We start from the raw sequence: 21,389 nt of genomic DNA on the forward strand, positions 1-21,389 counted from the left end.
CCCTCACACATGGGAGTGAAAGCACACAACTGTGCTGCTGTACTGATTCTGTTCACACTATATGGAGATCCACGACCAGAATGAGAGCGGAGGAACTTGATTTGAATTGTAAATTTTACCCCCACAAGAGAAGAGAGACTGGGAGATTGGGGGGGCGGAGCTTTGAAATAGGTCAGAGTTTGTGAAACCTCTGGATGGTCACATAGACGATGGCGAGCTCACAAAACAAGGAGTCAAAATCAGCTTGATGGGCCACAAACATGAAGAATTGTGTTTATTATGAATGAAGAGTGTTCTTTTACATAAAATAAATATAATTATTACAAATTTATGCTCCTTCATAGACCCCCCCCCCACCCCCCCCAGCTTCACATGCGTAAACGCTGTGAAGCAGATATTATGTGTAGGATTATGCACTCTTTGTGTCTGTGTGCATTAAAATCTTCGAGAGCAGAGAAAAATATTTAAAAGAGAAAAGTCTTCCCCCACACCCCCTGTAGCAGCCTCCCCCAGCACGGGGGAAGAGCCCCACTCACTATTCCTCCATGTTTCACTCTGCTGCTGCCAGAATCTGATCCATCGATCATGATCCACAGAAACCAGGCAGAAGCTCCAGGCTGCTTCATGAAGACCGGCAGAGAAGCCTCCGCAGAAGACGAGGTACAAGCCCACACGGTTCTGTGAGGAGGGATGTGAGGTCATTCCCTCATGGTCTCAACTTTCAGGTCAAATTCACTGAAAAATTTTGGCTACAGAAAACCCCAAATTCTATTTAGGGGCATGAAACTTAGTTACCATGGTGACAAACCACCATAGTGCTCATAAATAAAAAAAAGATAAACTTGACCCACTTTTTCCATTTTGCCATACAGAGGAATTTCCTTTCTCTAGAATAAGTCCAAGCTAGAGATCTAAAAACGAAAGCAGTCGCGAAGAAAACCGTACACAATGCCCCTACAGGGACAAGTCATGCACAGGCACAGATAGTGGTTTGACTCTAGCAGAAGCTTTTTATTAATCCTTTTACCAATGAACTGAGGTCTGGAGTCGAGGATAAGACATCTCTGGTGACTCCAGAGAGTCGAAGAACACTGAAGCTACATGCACAGAGACACCAGGACAGACAATGTCATACATGTGCAATCTTCAGTCATTTTTGTCACAATTTTACGCACATGAAGAGCTTTTTTATTTATTTGAAGAGGTGATTTTACCCCGGCTCAGATAGATGAAAAGGTTTTCTGACAGCAGAGCAGCTCTGCACAGAGAAACACCTGACCACACACAAGGTGACCCACAGGCTCACAAACACATAATGAGGTCAGCTGCCTCAGCTACAAACCCAGGCGACCCTCATCACACCGGCACATGCAGACGGCATTGCTAATGCGCACACAACCACACAGCTGCACTCCTGTGGGTCGGGTTTTAGCGAGCATTAAGAAGTAGATTTATAATTGACTGACTGACGGACAAACAGATCCTGATGGGCTCCTGTTCAGAACAAAGACTGAATTCAGGCCCAGGTTTCTCACACATTTCTTTCAGTTTTGTGAAAGTTGTGTTCATCTCTATTGCACCTGTCTGCTCGTTTTTGAACAAGATAGAATTTAATGATGTCATATTCTCTCGACCACATAGCTCACGTGTCAGAGTCAAGGCCCGGGGGCCAGATACGGCCCCCTGGGTAATTCTATCCAGCCCTCCAGAAAATTTTACTTTATTGTTATTAATGTTATCTTGACGTTATTTTTAACTTTTGTAATTAAGACAAAATATATTTTCATAGAGGGTAAAATACTGAAAGTTATTTAAGGTTTAAGTTGATTTATTCTGGAATAATATTCAAAATGGGCTTTTTGGAATACTTTGCTATTTACTAAGATTTTTGTAGGTTTTTTGTTGTTTTTATTAGCTGTTTTGGCTAATTTAGGCTTTTTGAAAAGTTTTTTATTCTGTTTTAGAGTTAGGCCAATATTTATTCACTCGCTGTTTTGGCTAATTTAGGCCTTTTTTCAGCTTTTTATGATATTTTGAAGGTTAGCTATTTTTTCAGATACATGCTAGCTATTTTGGATAAACTTTTTTTTAGGCCAAATTGGCATGAAGCTAATACTTTAGCTGGCTATCAGCTTCAGCATTTTTCAGCATTCACACTAGCATGATCGCATTTAATGCTAAATATCTAAGTTCATAATTATGTTACAAAGTTACAGTTTTAAAAATTTAGTTTTAGAGTGTTCAATAAATGTTCATCCTGTTCGGCCCGTGACCTAAGGCCAGATGTTAAGGTGTGTTTTGGATTTTGCCCCCTTGTGTGATTGAGTTTGAAGAACTTCTAATCAGCGCCGTAGAAACTGTTGGCTTATCTGACCTCACCTCCATCCACCTGTTCTGCAGTCACGCAAACACCGTCTCTCCAGAAACATCCGTTTCCTCCGTGCAGCAGGTGCCTCCCGCCCACCCCCACACTCACCAACAAAAGGCTCAGACTACAGCCCGTCAGCCATCTCACCTGCTGAGGCCGGAACACATGCATGAGCACAGGCAGCTCATATTCAGCGACGGCCTTCCTGCCAAGGCCACACCTAGTGTCAAACACCAAAGCAGCAAACCCGACCACCCCCCCTTTACAGACCTGCTGGCTGTAATTAATCAGAACAGCATGCTGCCATAATCCAGAACGGCAGATGGCTGCAACACAGAAGCACCTGCAGAGTCCTCCACCCTGAAGCAGCGGGCGGGGCCTGATGGACCGTCATCACATTCATATCTGAATCAGGAGCCAAAGCTGGACTCCTGTCTTAGTCAGATCCATGTTTGAGCAACAAGACAGCACATTAATGAGGCACCAGGGTGAAAGAGACACGGGAGTTATTGGTAGGGGCGCAATGAAGGTCTTTAGGACAACAGATCAAACATTAGACTTCAAAATACAAAACTTTCACTGAGAATTTTGTTCGTTTACTCTAGAGACAAGATGCATTTTCAATTAATTTTAACAGTGACTTACGCTCACAGATGAGTTTCTCCCTCCTCTTGTGCTGCTCAGACAGTTCAAAAATCTGAGGAGACATAAGACCAGCAATCATAATAAAGAGATGGACTCATCTAAAGGAATTATTCTGAAAGAGCTACATCTTTATTTTGTTTTCACTTGACTTGAAAGACTTTTTTTGCTAAAGTCTTATTCTGATCATCCTTTGATCTATTGTAAAAGTGTTCCTAATGGTCTTTAGTTTTGATTATGGTGTTTTTCGTCAACATTTTTTGATAACTGTCCTTTTCTATGACATAGTTTCTAGAGAGTGACTCGAGTTCATTAGAAATTAACCTCTGAGTTGTGGGTGGGAATGTTGTGGGTCTTTCAATCATCCATTTGTTTACATGCTCTTACACGAGCTTACAGCCCCTCATAACCCTAACATTACCAATGTGGATGCATTGGAATGGAGCAGAGCAGAGCTTATGGTCTGCCGATTGGAGAGGGACCTGGTTGCAGGCAAGACGGCGCCCAAACTCAACATTAAACTCATCATTAGCTGGAACTGTAGCCGGAGGCTGACTTTGCGTTTCTATACTAGAAGATTCATAATCCTAACCGTAACCCGGTTCCGGTGTTTTTCTAGGGGAAGAGCGTGAGCTTCATTCGACCTTTGGTCAAGGAATTTCGGCTAATGATGCTCTGGCGCCATCTTGTGGCCATGTTCTCAGGTCCTCTTGGTTGATTGTAGCTTCTACATCACTGCTACAAGCGTTTTCCAAAAGCATTTTTCGTCTGCTTTTGATTCACAACAGTTTGAATGAATAAATACTCAGAAACGCAACTTTAAGCTTCATTTTCTTTACATATTTCCTCCATTGTGAGAAAAATGCTGCAAGAACGTGTGAAAAACACCGCAAACACTTTTTTTCATCATGGAAGACCTTTAAAAGGGAAGCGTGCTAGTTCTTCTTCCCAAACATAAACCCATTTAAACCAACAGGATGAGCTCATCTGGGCTTCAATTTAATCAGTTTAAATGAATGTGAAATAGGAGATTGTCATCCATTTAGAACAATAAAGTGCTGAAGACATTAGTCCACACTGAAACTACCATAGAAACGGGGAGAATAGAAAGAACATCTCTTTAATTTACTGAAGCAGCATCTATGGTGATGCAGATGCAAGACAAAGGCTTTCACCGACCTTCAGAATAGCCCCGACAATGCAAAATGATTTGAAAGTGCTAAATAAATGGAATGTTTGTGTGTAATCAGAGTCAGGAGCAATAGAAGCACAATACAGATAAAAACGAGGCTCTTTTGTTGCTCTTGTCTCGCTGCACCGCAGCAGACAAAACACAAGCTCACAGACAGACAAACACACGGCCCCAGGACTGGCTGCAGTGTGATTCCAACTGTGTGTTTGCACTTTCAAAGAGCTCGCCTACTGCTGCCCTCAGGATCACAGGATGCCCTTCCTCTTCTCAGCCTTCCTCCTCCTCTTCCTTTGTGCGCCTCTCACACAACTGTACACACAGACGCACAATCTGAGACACACACAACCTGAAGCAGTCTGGAAAAACTTCTCTGAAATTATAGTTACACACAGGCTGCATCTGTGATCTCACTTCTGCACTCCGCAGCAGCAGCTTTGTCCGTAGGAGCAGAAAACAATGTTCAAACTAATCCAAAATTGCTGTGCATCCACACATTTACATGTTTTTACAGGTGAAGATGTTCTGTTCCATGAAACGTTTCATCAAAATGTGCTTTTCCGTTTCAATACTTCAACAGCTTCTTCCCATCAGAATGAAGGAATCCACATTTCTGGAAGTCGGGTCAGAGTCTAACATCTGTCTGTTTAATGTAAATGAAGCACCATATTTTGTTCCAGAAGCTAGAGCAAATTTCTCATCATCTTCATCTCTGTCTGCTGAAACCGAACACCATGACTGCAGGATGGCACACTTTAAACATCTGGAGAAAGTGCTAAAGTGGGTTAAGTGCAGCGCCAGAGGCCACAGCAGTGGCGTGCCCTACATCAGGGGACTGTACACATGAGGCCACGGCTCTTTACCGCTTCTGCTGCAGCATCAAACTTTATGCTACAACACTGCATTGCACTGCTTCAGCTGCACTGCTGCACTTTGCAGCATCAAACTGCATGTTTCAGCGCAGCACTTTACTGTTACTGTTGTAGCACATCTGCTGATGTGCTTCACTGCTGCATCAATTTAGTGCTGTAGTGCAGCACTTTACTAATTCTGCTGCAGCCCTTTACTGTTTCTAGTGCAGCACTGCACTTCACTGCATCTGCACTTTACAGTTTGTGCTGCACTTCACTGCTTTTGCTGCAGTGCTACATTTTATAGTTTCTAATGCAGCACTTCACAGCTTCAGATGCAGTGCTGAACTTCACCATTTCTGCTGAAACTGTCCCTCACAGCTCCTGCTTCAGCAGTTTTCTGTTTCTGCTGCAGGGCTGCACCTTGCAGAATCTATTGCTGTACCGTTCATGCTAAAGCGCTACAGTTCCATTTTTATACAACAATTATTATTCCAATAAAATGACAACATACATCCATTTTCTCAACAACTGAGGTTCCTGGAGCCTATCCTAGCTACTGTTGAGGGAAGGGGGAAACACCCTGCAGGAGAGAGGTGGAGTTCTCATGCACAAGGAGAAAATGCAAACTCCACACAGAAAGGACCTAGCTGGGATTCAAACCAGGGCTTTTTCTCTGAGAGGCGAGAGTGTTAACCACTACACCACAGCAGCCCCAAATCACAAAATAATGTGCAAAATTAAAACTTTCCTAAGTGAATGCAATGCATTTTATGCTCCTGTTGGACCTCTGCATTACAGGTGGAGGTTGGAAACATTTAGATTCCTTCTAACATTTTAAGCGTTTTGCCCTTTCTGACCAATATTGATTTATTTAAATTTCCATAAAGTGCACATCTGTGTCTAAATGCCCTCAGCTATTGCTCTATTATCTTGACCGTCCACTGACCCACACATGAACAGCTGATGATCGGTGATGATCACTGGAGTATATCTGCATGCTGACCCTCGACAGAAGTGATAATAATCCGAGGTCATCATATCTTCTTCACCTTTCTTAAATTCTGTCACTTTGATTTTCTCTCATTTTTGATTCTAGAATAAAAAAATAGATTTTATCTTTGTTCCTTGATTCAGCCGCCCTAAATCAAAGTCCCCTTGTATTTGCCTTTTTTGTGTTAGTAGTTGTTTTGTGGAATACATGATCTAATGTACAGAAATGGATAAAATTGTGTTACATTTATTTAAGTAACTTTTCCTAATACTATAATTGTACTTCTTGGAGTAACTTTACTGCATCCATTCTTTTTTGGCAGATTTATGATGTTTACAATGGCTGTAACTGTCCAGTTACTTCTTTTTCATTTTAAATTTTTGTCTCATTTATTAATGATTCACCATAACATGGTAATGGCAGATAACTTTATTAAGAGGTAAATATGGGCACACATCGACAGTAAAACCGTGGTGAAAGCATCAGTCAGTCTGCATCAAAGTTGACCATTGTTGGAACATGAGGGGATGTTGAAATTTCAGAGACAACAATCTCAGTTGTAACATTTTTCTCCTTTAAGTGATACATTATTTCTGCATTCCAGATTTAAAACCAAGTGTTTTTATAGCATATTAAATTGTATAAATAAAAATATGTTCCTTTTTTAGCTAATTTTAAGTTTTTTTTCAGCATCTACTTATGAGTTTTAGACTATAAATCCCACAAGTTTACAAGTCTTCTTCTTTAGTCTTGCTCAAATAATATTATGTCTGATGACACTTTATTTCTAAGCTTTTAAGTTTCAGTAATTTGTGGATTATCTGCTTATGTGTGATGTGAGGCTGGTTCTGTGCGTGTAAGGACAAACTTTTATCTGACATTTATTCGCAGAGGCATGCATCAATATGGAGAATGGTATTGCGATCGACATGAATGCTTGTGACGTGGACAACAGTAAAGAGACTCTCCTTCAAATACAGCAGCTGGTTGAGCTTTCAGAGGCCTCACGGGACAACCAAGCTGCTGTTAATGTGGGCAGGGGGGAGTGTGGGGGGTGTCCCTTTGCTCAGTCTATCACTCATTCCCAAGTGATCCATAACAGCTCTGCACTCGCACCCCCACTATTGATGGGTCTGCCTCCATCCAAGCATGTGACCTCTGAGGCCCGCCAACTGGGCTGTCCCGCACAAACATGCATGCGCCCACATACACACAAACTCAGGTGCATGCAGCCTTGTTTACGAAGGCTTTAGCACATTTTCGATTATTTTAAGTCTGTTAATGTTTTGCAACTGTATTCAGGCTTAGGGTCATTCAGACTGGGAAAATGATTTGTTCTGGACCAAGTCCATCTGATTTGCACCAGAACAAGTCCCAAATCTTGGGTTTGATCTGGATTCAGACTGCAGTCAAGCAGACTATCGCTTTCCAGACAAAAGCTTGTAAACAAAACCATGTGACTAAATATCTCTTCAGTTATTGGCCAGCAGTTCTGGGGGCGGATAAGAAAAAGAAGAGAAAGATGGAGGTGCTGTACTTTTGCAAATCCTTGCCAGGATTGGATTTTTTGTTTTGCTGAACAATTTTGAACACCTGTATGAATAAACCAAATGAATATAGACGGTTTCTTGAGAGCCTATGGCTATGAAGTTTAATAAGGGTTCATGACATATAGATTGTTGTAAAAATAGTGTGAGAAGCAATGCGTATCACGTTAAAAGTTGTTTTAATAAGTCTGGATTCAATCAACCACGTTTTAATGAGTTGCTGTTGCATTGCTGCTCCATGTTTGTCCGCTACTGACCAGCTACGGGGATCGTTTTGGTTCAGTTGTCCCAGTCTCAGCATGGATCGTAGTCAGACTGAGGAATTTCTGACCGAACCGAAGTTCAGTTGATTGGAAACGAACCGAGACCACCTGAAAAGATGGGTCAGAGAGCGATTCCTGGTCCTGGACCAGGGACCGCTTGCAAGTATTCAGACTGAAACTTTGTTATGGATTATCGGAAGAAACGAACTGGACCAAATGGGTCCAGTCTGAATAAACCCTTAACCTTTTAACCCCTTTTAGCCAGTTTTAGATCATTTTTTATCTACTTTCCACAATCTTTTCATCTTTTTCAGCTTGTTCTTTTATATTTCATTTTAGAGTGTTTAGAAGTTGATATAGGTGTGCATCCCAGACTGTACTATCTTGTTTGTGGACAGTTTGTCTGTTTTGGGCCTCCTTTAGAGCTGTGTTTTTTTTTATTTAACTGGGTTAAAGTCAGTTGAATGAGAAGTGAAACATTTCAAGGAAGATTTAAAAGACCAACTCCAATGGAAAAAGTATTTTTGGTGTTTTTTGCATGTTCTTGTAGCATTTTTCTCATGACAGAAGACATCTACAATGGAAATTAGGCCTAACATTGCATTTCTAAGAACATTTTTCCTCATTCCAATTGTCGTGAATCCGGAGCAGAAAAAGAAATGTGGTTTGGAAAGCCTTGAAGTTGTGTTGTAGCTACTAGCTACAATCGGCAGGTCACAAGCTCCAATTTATCCACTTGCAGACAACTAGATCCATGTAACATCTTCATTTTCCTCATCCGAGCTGGCGTCTGGCTTAAAACTGTATGGCTGGATTGCTCCAATATTCCTCGTCATTTTTGTTGCACTGCTAATATTAGGTTGGGGGTGTGAGGGGCTGTAAGCTAGCAGGAGAAAATGTAGACAAAGGGATGATGAGAAATAAGCGCAGGTTTACTCAGCGCCAACAGTTCTGTCCACAACTCAGAGGTGAATTTCTGAATCTGGACAATCTTTTATTAGATTAAAGTCTAGAACAGGCAGCAAATGTTTATTTTTTATAATAAAATGTCCTTTTGTTTTCTTGTTCTTTTAGATTGTGCCTGTTTTAAAGCTGTTTTTCTAGTCCCCTTCTTTAGCTAAATTGTTTAAAAAAATAAAAACATAATCAGTTTAAGGGTTGATTTGATAATGACTGTCTGTCAGAACAGTTTAGTTCTTGGCTGGGACCTCATTTCCTCATCCAACCGCCCAATAAAGGAAGAAAGGAAACCGTCCTTCCTGGACAAAGACTAACTCGGTCAGCTGTCAGGCTGCATGGAGGCAGAGCAAACAGAGTCAGGTTTCAAACACAGTCCAGCGCTCTGAGCACAACCTCCAGGGAAGGTGGGTGGAGGGTGGAGGGATGCAGGGCAATCGCACGGTTGCCAGGCAATGAATGCGAATGTAAGGATGCCGTGCTTGGCAGGAGCTGCAGCTCCATGTTGCAGAGTGACCTAATTTTAACAGGAGAAGAGTGCAGGAGGACGAGTGATGAATGTAGTTTACTTATTTATTTCACTGAAAAGATTGGCAGAGGAGGCGTGGATGAAAGAGGTGTTTCTGACGGTCACCAGAAGGCAGAGGAAGACGGTAGCAGAGAAGATGGGTTGACCTGTTCTGATCTTTGTGATTGTGTGTGTGTGCATGTGTGTGGCCCTGGGGAGAAGCTGCTTTATGACGGATGAATCATTCTAGGTCCAGCAGCACAGGAGCAGGTGAATTTAGCCTGGATTTTTTTTTATTTGTTTCCAAAAGATCCACCCTTTGAGCTCATGTGAATTTTCCTTTCAGAAGACTTCACGCAAAACCTTAATCACACCCCCACCCCCTCCAGCTGAACATTGAGGACGTCCCGCTGACAGGCAGATTATGCCCGTCCGTCCCTCTCACCTTTGTCACTACATCACGTATTCATGACATACAAAGAGGCCGTTTAGTGAAGCCCGCAGGCACGCCACTCACAGAGACAAGCCACGCCCACCAGAGGAGTTAGCAGCCAATTAAACCCCTAGACCCACAAATGATTCTTAGAGCAGCATATTAAGATCTTGAAACAAAAGAATATTTAAAAACCTCTGGACTTACTGTTCACCATGCTCCATGAAGTGTTTTGTTTTTATTTAATAAACTGTCTGTTTTTTACCAAAACAACCTGTTTATTTAATCCAGGTCAGTTCAGGTTAGTCTGGCCGTTTCACTAAAACTGAATCCCTGCTGATCTGCTAAAAAACCTGAGCCTCCATCTTTTTAGCTCCTCTTACCCCCTTCATCTCCACCCAACCCCCTTATTCTTTATCCATTTCTCTCCTCCTTTTTTCAGGCCAGCAGTTCAATCACATCTTGGAGGATGAAGCTGGGGGACTCCTTTATCCATGTCAGTTCACCTAATTACCACATCTGGATCTCACTTTGCTCTTCCTAACACCCCCCCATACACAACACTCACACGCACTGAGCCCTCCTCCAGCTCAGTTTTTCTCCCCCTTACCTCTTCTTGTCCAATCAGAAAACTCTGTGGTCGCCAAGGTTTCTTAGCAACAGTCCCAAAAGAATGGAGGGATGGTGGGGGGAATTAGTGAAGGCATAAGGCAACAGTCAACAGTAGTGCAGACGGGAGGATGAGGAGGAGGCGAATGGGGAGATGGAGTCTGGTGGGAGCAGAAGCTGGAGCGGTTATCAAAGCATTCATCTACGGTGTGTGAAAGTGTGTGTGAAAGTGTGTGTGCTGCCAACGCCTCAGGTCCATGCACTCATGCTACAGTCCACATTCTGAGACTCAGCAAAGACACTTAGAAAATTCAGACTCAGACCCCTAGTGGCTCGTTAGAGACTATGAATAAACACAAACTTTGGGGGGTTTAAGTGAACCCCTCCCTGTTTCCAGGACAGACACTGTCCACTTCATAATATAAGCTGCTCCACAGGACCAACATAAGTCTAAGGCCTTGCTCAGAGACACCTCAGCAGTGAAGATTTAGAACCATGAAGAAACCATCACCCAAACCTCTAATAGCCACAGGCCCATTTCTGCTCCTGAAACTTTCGTTTCAGTCATCGTGAATCTTTTATGAGTCAGTGAAGGATCTCGTTCCGGCGATGATGTCTTATAGGTGAATCATGGCACCTGGACTCATTGAAACATTGTACCCCTCATTCGACTGATGAATCCAGTTGAAGGAGAGGTGAAATGTTTCAATAAAGATTTTAAAGACCCACTCCAATTAAATGAAGAAATGCGGTTCAGAAAAGCTTGAAGTTGTGTTGTACAAGCTACAATCGGCAGGTCACAAGCTCCAGTCTTTCCACTTGTAGACGACTAGATCCATGTAACATCTTCATTTTCCTCATCCAAACTGACGTCTGGCTTAAAACTGTTCGGCTGGATATCTCCAATGTTGCTCACTATTCTTGTTGCACCGCTAATGTTAGGTTGGGGATGTGAGGGGCTGTAAGCTAGCAGGAGAGTATGCAAACAAAGGGATGATGGGAAAAAGGCGCAGGCTTTCTCAGCGCCAACAGTCCCGTCCACAACTCGGGATGAATTTCTGAGTCTGGATAATCTTTTATTAGATTGAAGTTTCTGACAGGCAGTACATGTTTCAGATGTTTTGATGATCAGCACGTGGAAAGCTTCAACAACAACATTATGGTGTAGCCTACAGGCCTCATTGGCTTTCTTCATCACTGATCTGAGTATTCACGCCGAGAACAGCCCTGTGCATCTGAACTCTGCACTGGGACCAGCATCCTGACTGCTGGTGTCGATAGAAGTCCGATCAGGAGGTCAGAACCCTTTCACTCACCTGAGCTCGACAGCCACGGAGCACCAGATGCCGTCTACAGCCTCACAGGCTCCTCAGGAGACTCGATGTGTGAGCTTGTTGGAGCAGCTCCGTTTCACTCTTCACCACTGAAAGGAAGCACAGCAACATGCAGGCTTAGTACAGCGGTGAAGGTTCAATGCTCGCATTAGTGCAGCGGCACTTATGATTCACAACGGCAAAACAGAATTAATGCAATCAGAGCGTACAATCCCCTCAGACAGTTTCTGGGAGCTAAACGCTAGTTTTTATTTCCTGAACATAAAGGTATAAACACCATTTTTTTACTTTCCCGCTCATTTATTCTCAAAAACTCACAGCCAAACTAGTGATTAAAACTAGCCCTACTTCTGCATTTTGTATGGTGATCTTCTTTGTTGTCTGGTAATCTTCAAATTAATTTCAAAATAAATCATATGGACCTACATGACAGAAAAATAGCTCTAAAATCATATTTACATGTTTGTTTTTCATGTTTTTGTGAGAAACTGACAAAAAGCTTCATCAGGATGACAACAAGTTAAAAGAGAATAAAACACAAACAACAGATTCTTGGAGTCTAAATAAAATCCCAGTCACTTAATTTCTATTTTTTTACTCTAAAATCCCCTCAAATTTTTTTCACTGACTATATTATAATGCTTCAATGAAACACCACTTAGTTTTGTCAACAAAAATCTAAATCAACACTTTATTCCACAGAAACCCAGAAGTTTTTCTTAAGAAAATTACGATTTCTTTCAATCTTCTATCATACACCATTATCTCTACTCCAATATCTTCTCTCTTTAATTAAAAAAACTCATTAATTGTAACAGAAAAAGGAAGGGTTTAACAGATTACTTTATGGCACCTTGACTTTTACTGAAGAAATACATTTTAACAGAATAGTGTCTTCAATTTAGAAATCGTTAAATTCAGAATTACAATTTAGCTCATCATCCCACATTCAATTTTTTTTTCTATCTGTTCAAATACTTTCTAAAGATGCACTTCATTACAAATGTTCTCAAAATTTAACGCTACAATAGGAGAATGGAATCAAGGATCTTGGAAACACATCACTGAAAATTTTAAAGTATATATATTTTTTTATTAAATAACAATCTTTCATTTTTTAAATATTAAATATTGAAGGCAAATTAACCGACCTGAAAGGCAAACTAAAACTCTTAAGTGGCTCATACATTTTAAATATTACTGCTAGCTCAAATTACCAATAAATTGTTTTTTAGATTATATTGATATTTTTTACATGGCAAAAGATTTTTTTGCTAAATATTGTAACAAGTCTAATATTTTCCAGGAGGGGATTTACTCTCCTTATTGGATATTTTCCTCAATTCTTGCGATAAACAGGTAACATTTTTATGTCTTCTACCGTAATACGGAAAGTTATCCAAAGATTTTTGGCTGTTTTTAAGAATTCTTTAGATTTTTTAGCCATGAACTTTATTGACTTAATGAAACAGAAACGGCTGTGATGATTGACAGCTGTAACCTGGTGAGAATCTAAGGGTGTTTTACGATTAGAAAAGTCTGTTGGTCTGGACTGAGTCCACTTGATTTGGTTGGGATCGAGTCCTGAACCTTGCGTGGGGTCTATATTCACACTGCCATCAACGGGGAATTTTTGTCTCGAGACAAAGATTGTAAACAAACTGCAAAAAACCACATCTCTTCAGTCAGTGAACAGGAACTACGAGGGCGGGGCAAAGCAACGAGAGAAGGACCAATGGAAGTCCTACGCTCTGAAATCTTGTCGGGATGGTTTACTTCTCTAAATTTATCAACTGCCAGGTACTACACTTACTTTTTGGTACAGCAGGAGCATGCTACATTATAGTTACGGGGGAAATGACAAGGAAGGACCTTGAAAGATGGATGCGAGTGGGGTTCCTGGTCCTGGACAAGGATCCTCTTGGGTGTGTTTAGACTCAAAATTTATACCGGTTTATTGGGGGAAAGAATTCTGGTTTACTTCAAGCGAAACCCAGGAGAACATATCCTGAACACAAAGCGAGACTTCATCTAAGAGGACAAGAAAACTAACCCAAGAAGAAGCCAGTCCCTCTGGTTCTCAATTGTTCCTTGAAGGAAGTCTGACAAATGAAACAATGACGCCTCAGCTTCATCAAACCACCATAGCTGAGACTGAGCTCTTCTGTTCAAGGACCTGACATTGCAGCTGGAGGCTCTGAGACTGATGTCACTGTTGTGGTTTGATTTTCAGGCCTCCAGAGTCCAAGCACCGAGAAACAGAACACAGGCAGCTGAGCCAGAGCTCCAATGAGAACATTAAATTAGACCAATAGAAAAACAAATAATCAGACATTTCCTTCCTGTGAGTGTGCACCTGTGTGTGTGTGTTCTGTAAGGCCCCAGGATAAGGCAGCCAGCAGCAGAGCAGCTTTTATTAATGTGGTAACCTGGAGGCAGATGAGCTGTGCGGGCAAATTAGGTCTGGTAGCCATGCTTACAGGACACACACACATGCACACACATGCATGTAAACTTCTCATTCCCCATTTCCCTTGTATAATTATTATCACTGTGTCTCCAGCGGTGTGCATGTGCACGTGCACGTGTAAAGCCTGACAATATGACCTCTTATCACCAGTGTCTATCTGGTTTCATCCTTCTTTGAGACGAACTCAGTCATGCTCTTCCTCCCATCAAATTGAACATTATAGCTAAAAAGCTCCTTCAGCCTGAGGTTCCCCTCAGCACTTCCTCCTCCAGTGATGTTGCCCGTTTATGTGCATGTGTGAGTTCAGAGGATCGGACAGGAGGCAGGCGACGAAGAGAGCAGCTCGCAGATCTAACCAACGCTCTGCTGCTCTGCATTAGCTGGAGCCACAAAGGTCCGTCTTCATGCAGATGACACCGAGCTGTCCCCTCCCAGAACACTTCAGCGTCTCTTCCAGCTGTGAGGAGTCATGCTTGAGGACAGAAAGCAACCATAAGTGAGATAAATCCTTCTGAACAGCATCACAAATTCAAGCACTGGCTGAATGAAGCTTTGAAAAAAAGAACACTGAGACAAGTTTATCCAAGATTTTTGGACTCTTTTACCCTTTGTGAGGCCGTCCAGAACCAAAACCGCCTCTTCTTCAAACGGAAATGTCAATTAAATAGATAAGAACAAACAAAACAAGCTGAAAAAGACTTAAACACAACTTAACCTGAACACCAGCAGGTATGGATTATGTTAAGCCAAATTGTCATTAGCATGTACACTGAGAAAAACAGGCACTCACAAGAACTGTAACACGGAGATTGAGAAAAAGGGACAGCTCCTACACTAAGGAGCCCATCATAACCGCTGAAGCCTCAAGATTAAGGAACCAGAACCATAGAGACCAGAGGCTAACATGTACAACCCAGTTAGAAGCAGATTCAAGACATCCAATCTAGTCCAGTTCATTCCAGTCCAGTGAACTCGTGTTCATGCAACTGCTTAACCAGCTAAAGAGCCATTTCACAAACGAGCAGTCGGCTGGAGCCTCGGGTCTAAAGTCACTGAGTGTAAAACAGAATTACTCAAATATTCTTACTGTCCATAACACACACTGGGGGGCGGAGCCACAGTACTTCGACACTTTCTGCCCACGTGCGGTCACCTGGGTAAAAGCTGCAGATCAGAAGCGGTGCACGAGTGCAACACCTGTGCACATCCCTCATCTCAGAAAATTCAGAGAATTGGGAAACCGGACCGATCCATAAACTCCACTGCAGAACACGCAGCAGAACCTCATGACCCGAACAGCTCTTGTGCATTTGGCTGACACAGACGGCTGCATCAGGACGTGGATAAGGCAGCTGCAGAGTTCAGGCGCACCTGCGCTTCCACAGGACTCAGCTGCAAGTTTGGAGATAAAACTAAGAACGAGAGAAATGCTCAGTGAAGCAATTGTAAAAAGAGAACATAAAGGACCCCCCCCCCCCCACCATCACCACATTCTAAATAATGACACTGACTCTGAAGAGAGATGGTTTAAAAAAAAATCTATTTTATGGGTTCAAATCAATCAACGATTGCTCAATAAGTTCAGTTCATAAAACCGGTGGATTGATTTTCCTTCTTCCTTCTTCCCTTATTACTTGCACTTACGAGGCAGAAAATGACTTTACTTTTAGTTTTTAATGATCATCCATCCATTTTCTACACCCAAGTCCATCCATTTATTGATCAGTAACCCAAGTCTTCCTTTCTCTATTCATATTTCTATTTAGGCAAAACTGTTGCTGGCATTGACTTCATGCTTTTAAAGTTTTATTTGGGAATGAAAAACTATATAAATGTGGGATTTTTGTACATTTCCTCTCAGTTCCAACACTGTTTAACCTCACTGTGGTACGGTGGCCCTGAAGTCCAATCTCAATGACAATTAAAAAAGCAAACAAATAATAAAAAGCAACACAATATTTTAGAAAAATATTCCAGAAACCAAAAAAACAATTAAAAAAATAAACAAAATGAAAAAAATCCAGAAATGTAAAAAAAACTAAATGATAAAAAATGAAGCAAAAGTAGAAACCTGAAAAGGTTCTATGGGACATTGCTGATTGGATGACGACGTTTGTCCATCATTTCAGCCTCAAGTTATTTGAAGCAATACTGTATATGATTTGTAGTTATCATAAAACTTTTATTAGTATGCAGACATTGAAGACACATTTGAAAAAACGCAAACATCAAAACTCAAATCTCTTCATCCAAGCTTGTTTATCTTGTTTTATTGTCATTGTGATCTTTAAAATATTTTCCACTGAGCTGAGTTTTGTTGGTCTGATTTGAACTTCAGGGCCACCGTATTGTGGGGATTTGAAGAAGCTTTTACAATTTTTAAAAAGGGAGTAAGATGAACAGATTTAGCTTCACCAGTGGAAGCACTCAACCTGTAGGTTTTGGTTTGCACCGCAACTCTGCAGGTTTTTTCCAGTCTATCTTAAAACGTTTCCTTTAAAAGCTGGCTGTTCTTGCAAACAGGAGGACCAAACACTGTGCCTATTTTAAGTACCAGTAGTAGAAAGTCTTCAGACAGTCTAGAGAAGTACAAATAAAGACAGGAACTGATCTGAGATGAATGCTGAAAGACCTACTTGGATGGAAATCATGTTTTTTTTGTTTTTGACATGCTCCTGTAGCATTTTACTGATGATAGAGGACATATATAAAGCAAAATAAGCTTAAAATTGTTTTGAATCCAGAACAAAAATACTATTTTAAACACATTGCAATTAATGTAGGAACTACAATTGTCAAACAATAAGCTCCCTGCTCTAGTAGACTCGGATGCATCCACTTGTAGCCAAGTGGATCCATGTAAGTCTGTGTTTTCCTCATCTGAGCTGGCATCTGGCTCAAAACAGTACAGTAGCATAGATCCATTATTGCTCACCATTTTTGTTGAAATGTTAGCTTGAGGTTGTGAGGGGCTGCGAGCTAGCGGCAGAGAGTGTAAACAGAGGGATGATGGGAAATGGGAACAGGCTGATTCCATGCCAAAGGTTCGGCACATACGGTAACTCTGAGGGGAATTTCTAATGAACTACTGCCACTTTGCAGAAGATATGTCAAAAATAATGTAGGTATTTTGATTTTGACTAAAAATGGTAAAATCAAGATTTAAAGAACCCGTTTACAAAAGATGTTCGGATGTTTTATGATCAAAGAAATCTGAAAAAAAAAAAAAAATTCTCAACCTCTTTTTCTTTTCCTCTGTAGAAAAGTGAATTTGACCCTTAAGTCAAATCTTGCCATAATAAAAAAAAAAAAAAAACAATCACCACTGTGGGTGGAGCCGGTCCTTCCCCATTAAGATAACCTACAGCTTTATTGCTGAACCTTCAGGACCCTCAGCAGACAGAATATTCATGACAGGAATGAGTTTCTGCTGTGCTATGATTTTTTCTCCTTCAAATATTGAAGGAGAATGTGATGAATATGTGCTTTATCAGATGTGCTGATGAAGGCACATCTGCACACACATACACACACACTCACAGAGTGACCTGATCAACAGATTAAGTGGACAGAGCAGTCACGCAGAAATAAATCTCCACAGTTACATAATGTTACAGGAGCAGGAACACACAAATGAGAAACTGCATCTAAACATTCCCAGACCTTCAGACCTTCAGGTCTGCAGAGATGGAGCACATCAGTCATCTGCTGCTTGTTTTAAATCAAATCTAGATGGTATCAGAGCTGCTGCCGACCGTCAGCCCTGCTCTTTTGTGGGCAGATCACAGAACAACAATTTGTTCTGATCTGTTCCCTCCAACCATGGGGGGAGGAGGTGGTGGGGGGGGGTGCAGAAAAGAAGAGGGGTCGGTGTGAGGCCTCTCTCCACCGAACATTTGTGGTGAACGTCCTCGTCCATTAGTCTCTCTCTCTCTTTCTATTTTCTGGCTGCATTAACCTCGTCTGCACAGCGCCCACGAACAAAGGACCACAGTATCTGTGTGAGTGTGTGAGTGTGTGTGCATGTCAGAGTCTGTGTGAGAGTTAGTGGTGATGAGTTGTCAGGCTACACTACACAATCACACACACCTGATCACAAACAAGAGAGCAGCATTCAGGCAGAATCAAATATGAAACAGTTTTTTTTTTTATGTGCAGTGATTGACCTCAGGCATAACCCAGAAAAAAGAGGTTTTTTGGACGGGACGAGTCTGTGGACAAGGTTCTGAGGCACTCTGATGAAAATAGTGTTTTTAACATGTTCTTGTGGCATTTTTCTGGTGATGGAGGACAAAGTCACCTCAAAATTGTGTTATATTTTTATTAAATAGTTGTGAAATAGTGTGAAGTTGAAGCTACTACGGCAAGCCACAAGCTCCCTGTTCCGCTCCGTTCAGATGCATCCACTTGTAGACGACTAGAACCATATTTTCCTCGCCTGAGCTGCTATCTGGCTCAAAACTATACGGCTGAATAGCTCCAATACTGCTCTCAATTTTTGTTGCACCAGTAATGTGGATGTTGGGAAGTGGGGGTGGGCTTACTCTGCTCCACCCTCGGCTAACTTCTGCTGCTCTGCTGAAACTATGTCATCGAAAATGACGCAGGTTGTTTGATTTTGACAAAAAACGGCAACATCTTTTTTAAAAAGACACCTGGGAACAGTTCTGAAATAGATCAAAAGATGATCGGAGTGGAACTTTAAACATGAATTCTGATGGTGGTTTGCACCAGAATCTGATTCTCATCATGAAGTTTAAACCTACAGCTTGAAATGATTCGTCTTCAGGCGCACGTGAGGTGTCTGCGGAGCCAGGGCTCATTGGAAGCAGCATTGGAGAAGACGATATGGAGACGATGGTTTGATGAAACCATACTTCCATCAAAGCTGCACAGGATGAATCATTCAAAGCATGAATACACCATGAAGCTCCGTTAAGACTTCCCCAGCAGTTAATACCCTCTGACATCCCCGACTTTAGCCTCTGGCCTGTTTCTGCTTGGTTTTATTAGAACATCGTCAAAGATCAATTCCTCCTTTATTCCTAGTTCCTTTCTTCCCAGCAGAAAATATGTTGTCTTGTGTTTTATGATGAGGAAAAACTGATCATTTTCTGATTAGTGGTGTTGGTCAACTCAGAAGCTGCTGCTCTGAAGTGAGCCTGAGGTCAGCAGAGGTCAGAGGAGACAGCAGCATCAGCCCTCTCTGGATCCTCAAAACTGCTTTCTGTCCCTTCCCCAAATAGGGACAGAACCCAACTCCTAGCTATTCTTTAAGCATCCTGATGAATTTTTGCTTGTTCATTTCTTCCTTATTAGTTTGTTATTAAATAAAACAATATGTAAATTTCTGCATCAAACATTCTCAGAAAAGGAAATTCTAAGGGAAAAACTAAATCAAAGTGTTAAATTTCATTTTGACTCGTCAAATGACAAAAAAAAAAAAAAAAATGCTTCCACTTCTAAACAACAAACTAATTATTTGTTTTACAGACCCCATCAGCCTCTATAAGACCTCATCCCTGCCTGACCCTCAAACTGAGCATGCTCAGTCTGTCTGAGCATCACTGACATCCCTGTGAACCCGCGCAACAGCAGAACCTCTGAACACCAAACCCTGGGCTTCTATCTGTCCCTGAAACATCCTTTTAGAGAAACATTCTGAATTTGAAGTGAGGTCCAGATCATCACAGCCTCCAGCTGCCAGCCCCCCCACCATCACTACCCAGGAAGCAGTTTGGAGCATCTGAACAAAGAGGCTCCGGTCTGACACATGCTGGTACCTGAGCCCGCTCACACACACACACACACACACCCCCCACCCCCCACGTGCCCGTACCTGAGTCACACCAGAATGCAGGTGAGCGTCAGAGCCGGGGGGGTGTGCCAAACCTCCATGTCCATAAATCCTTCAGCATCCAGGAAAAGCTGCTTCCGGCCCTCTGTGATCCTTTGATCCACAGAAGAGAAAAACCAGTCTGTCCCCGTCCTCCACTGCTCTCCTTTTCCTCCTTCTGTTTCCCTGTCGCCGTCTCTCTCTCTGATTCTCCATCTGTCACCGCCCCCTTTCCTCACCCCTCCCACCTCATGAAATATTAATGAGCCTTGTACACACGCGCTGCACTGCTGTCACACACAAACGCTGCATGGAAAACACAGATGTCTCGCACACTTGTATAAAAAAATATATAAAATCTGTGGTTTAGTAAATGTTGAAAAGTGCTGAATTGCTCACATGTCCTTCACAGATTTTTAGAAACTTGCTGACTTTCACAGTTTTTTTCCACAGATTCCCTTGTAAAGTGTAAAGTGTGTACAAGACATTATCTCAGTTGTTTTGGATGGTTTATAATAAAGTCTCAGTTTGATCAACTTTTGATCTATTTTAAAAGTCTCCCCAGTGGTCTTTTAATCGATTCTGACATTTTTTTGCCAAAATTTTAAAAACTTGTGTTGTTTTCTAGGACATAGTTTCTGTAGAGTGGCAGGACATTATAAATCTGAGTTGTGGGGGTAACTACTGACACGGAGTAAGCCTGCCGTCACCTCCCATCATCTATTAATTTACATGTTCTCCTCTTATAAATATCTCTATGATTCTCCCAATAACTTCCAGCCGTTTACAGTCACAACATAACATTACAGGTGCAACAAAAATGGCAACCAATATTGGAGCCATCCAGCTGTACAGTTTGAAGCCAGATGCCAGCTCAGAAGAGGAAAATGAAGACGGATGTATCGGAATGGAGCAAAGCAGGGAGTTTGTTGCCCGCTGTGGTAGCACCTACATCACAGCAAGAATTACAAGAATTTGATGTAAAGAAATACCCAGAAACACAATGTTAAGCTGCACTTTGTTTATATATGTCCTTCAAAATGCTACGAGTTAAAAAAACAATTTTCCTTGGAGTGGATCTTCAAGAGAATATTTGAATGATGATGATTTGACAAATATAAATGCCACAAAGTGTAGAAATCCACATGATTCAGCTAGAAAGTTGAGTTTGTTATACATTTATTTTTAACAGTTTTTGTTTGTTTGATGGATAAATGGAACTGCATCTGAAAATTGTGTTGGTTTTCATTTAGCTTTTTTTTTTCTTCATAACCTTTACTTTTAAATAAAGATGTAACAGCACAAGGTTAAAGACTGGTCTGTTTTTTATATCTGCTGCTGAGCTGTTGTCTGTCCTGATTCTGTCTGTCTGTCTCTGTCACTTCACC

At 41.6% G+C, this 21,389-nt stretch overlaps 1 protein-coding gene across 25 annotated transcripts in view; it reads right to left on the bottom strand.

Annotated features, from left to right (window-relative positions):
* Nucleotides 1-21,389, bottom strand: part of nfasca (neurofascin homolog (chicken) a) — an 81,729-nt gene that overhangs the window by 40,594 nt on the left and 19,746 nt on the right. For 7 of the 25 annotated variants that reach the window (XR_004947865.1, XR_004947867.1, XR_004947869.1 and 4 more), the window contains exons 1-3: nucleotides 20,005-20,291; nucleotides 11,678-11,784; nucleotides 3,014-3,065 (exon numbers count right to left, since the gene is read on the bottom strand). The gene's annotated coding sequence lies outside the window, so the exon portion shown is untranslated. Of the gene's footprint in view, nucleotides 1-3,013; nucleotides 3,066-11,677; nucleotides 11,785-20,004; nucleotides 20,293-21,389 lie in introns of those variants that run through there. The other 18 variants (XM_036211905.1, XM_036211904.1, XM_036211908.1 and 15 more) reach the window with 8 other exon arrangements.

Source organism: Oryzias melastigma, linkage group LG5 (assembly GCF_002922805.2).
Source record: "Oryzias melastigma strain HK-1 linkage group LG5, ASM292280v2, whole genome shotgun sequence".
Lineage (NCBI taxonomy): Eukaryota > Metazoa > Chordata > Actinopteri > Beloniformes > Adrianichthyidae > Oryzias > Oryzias melastigma.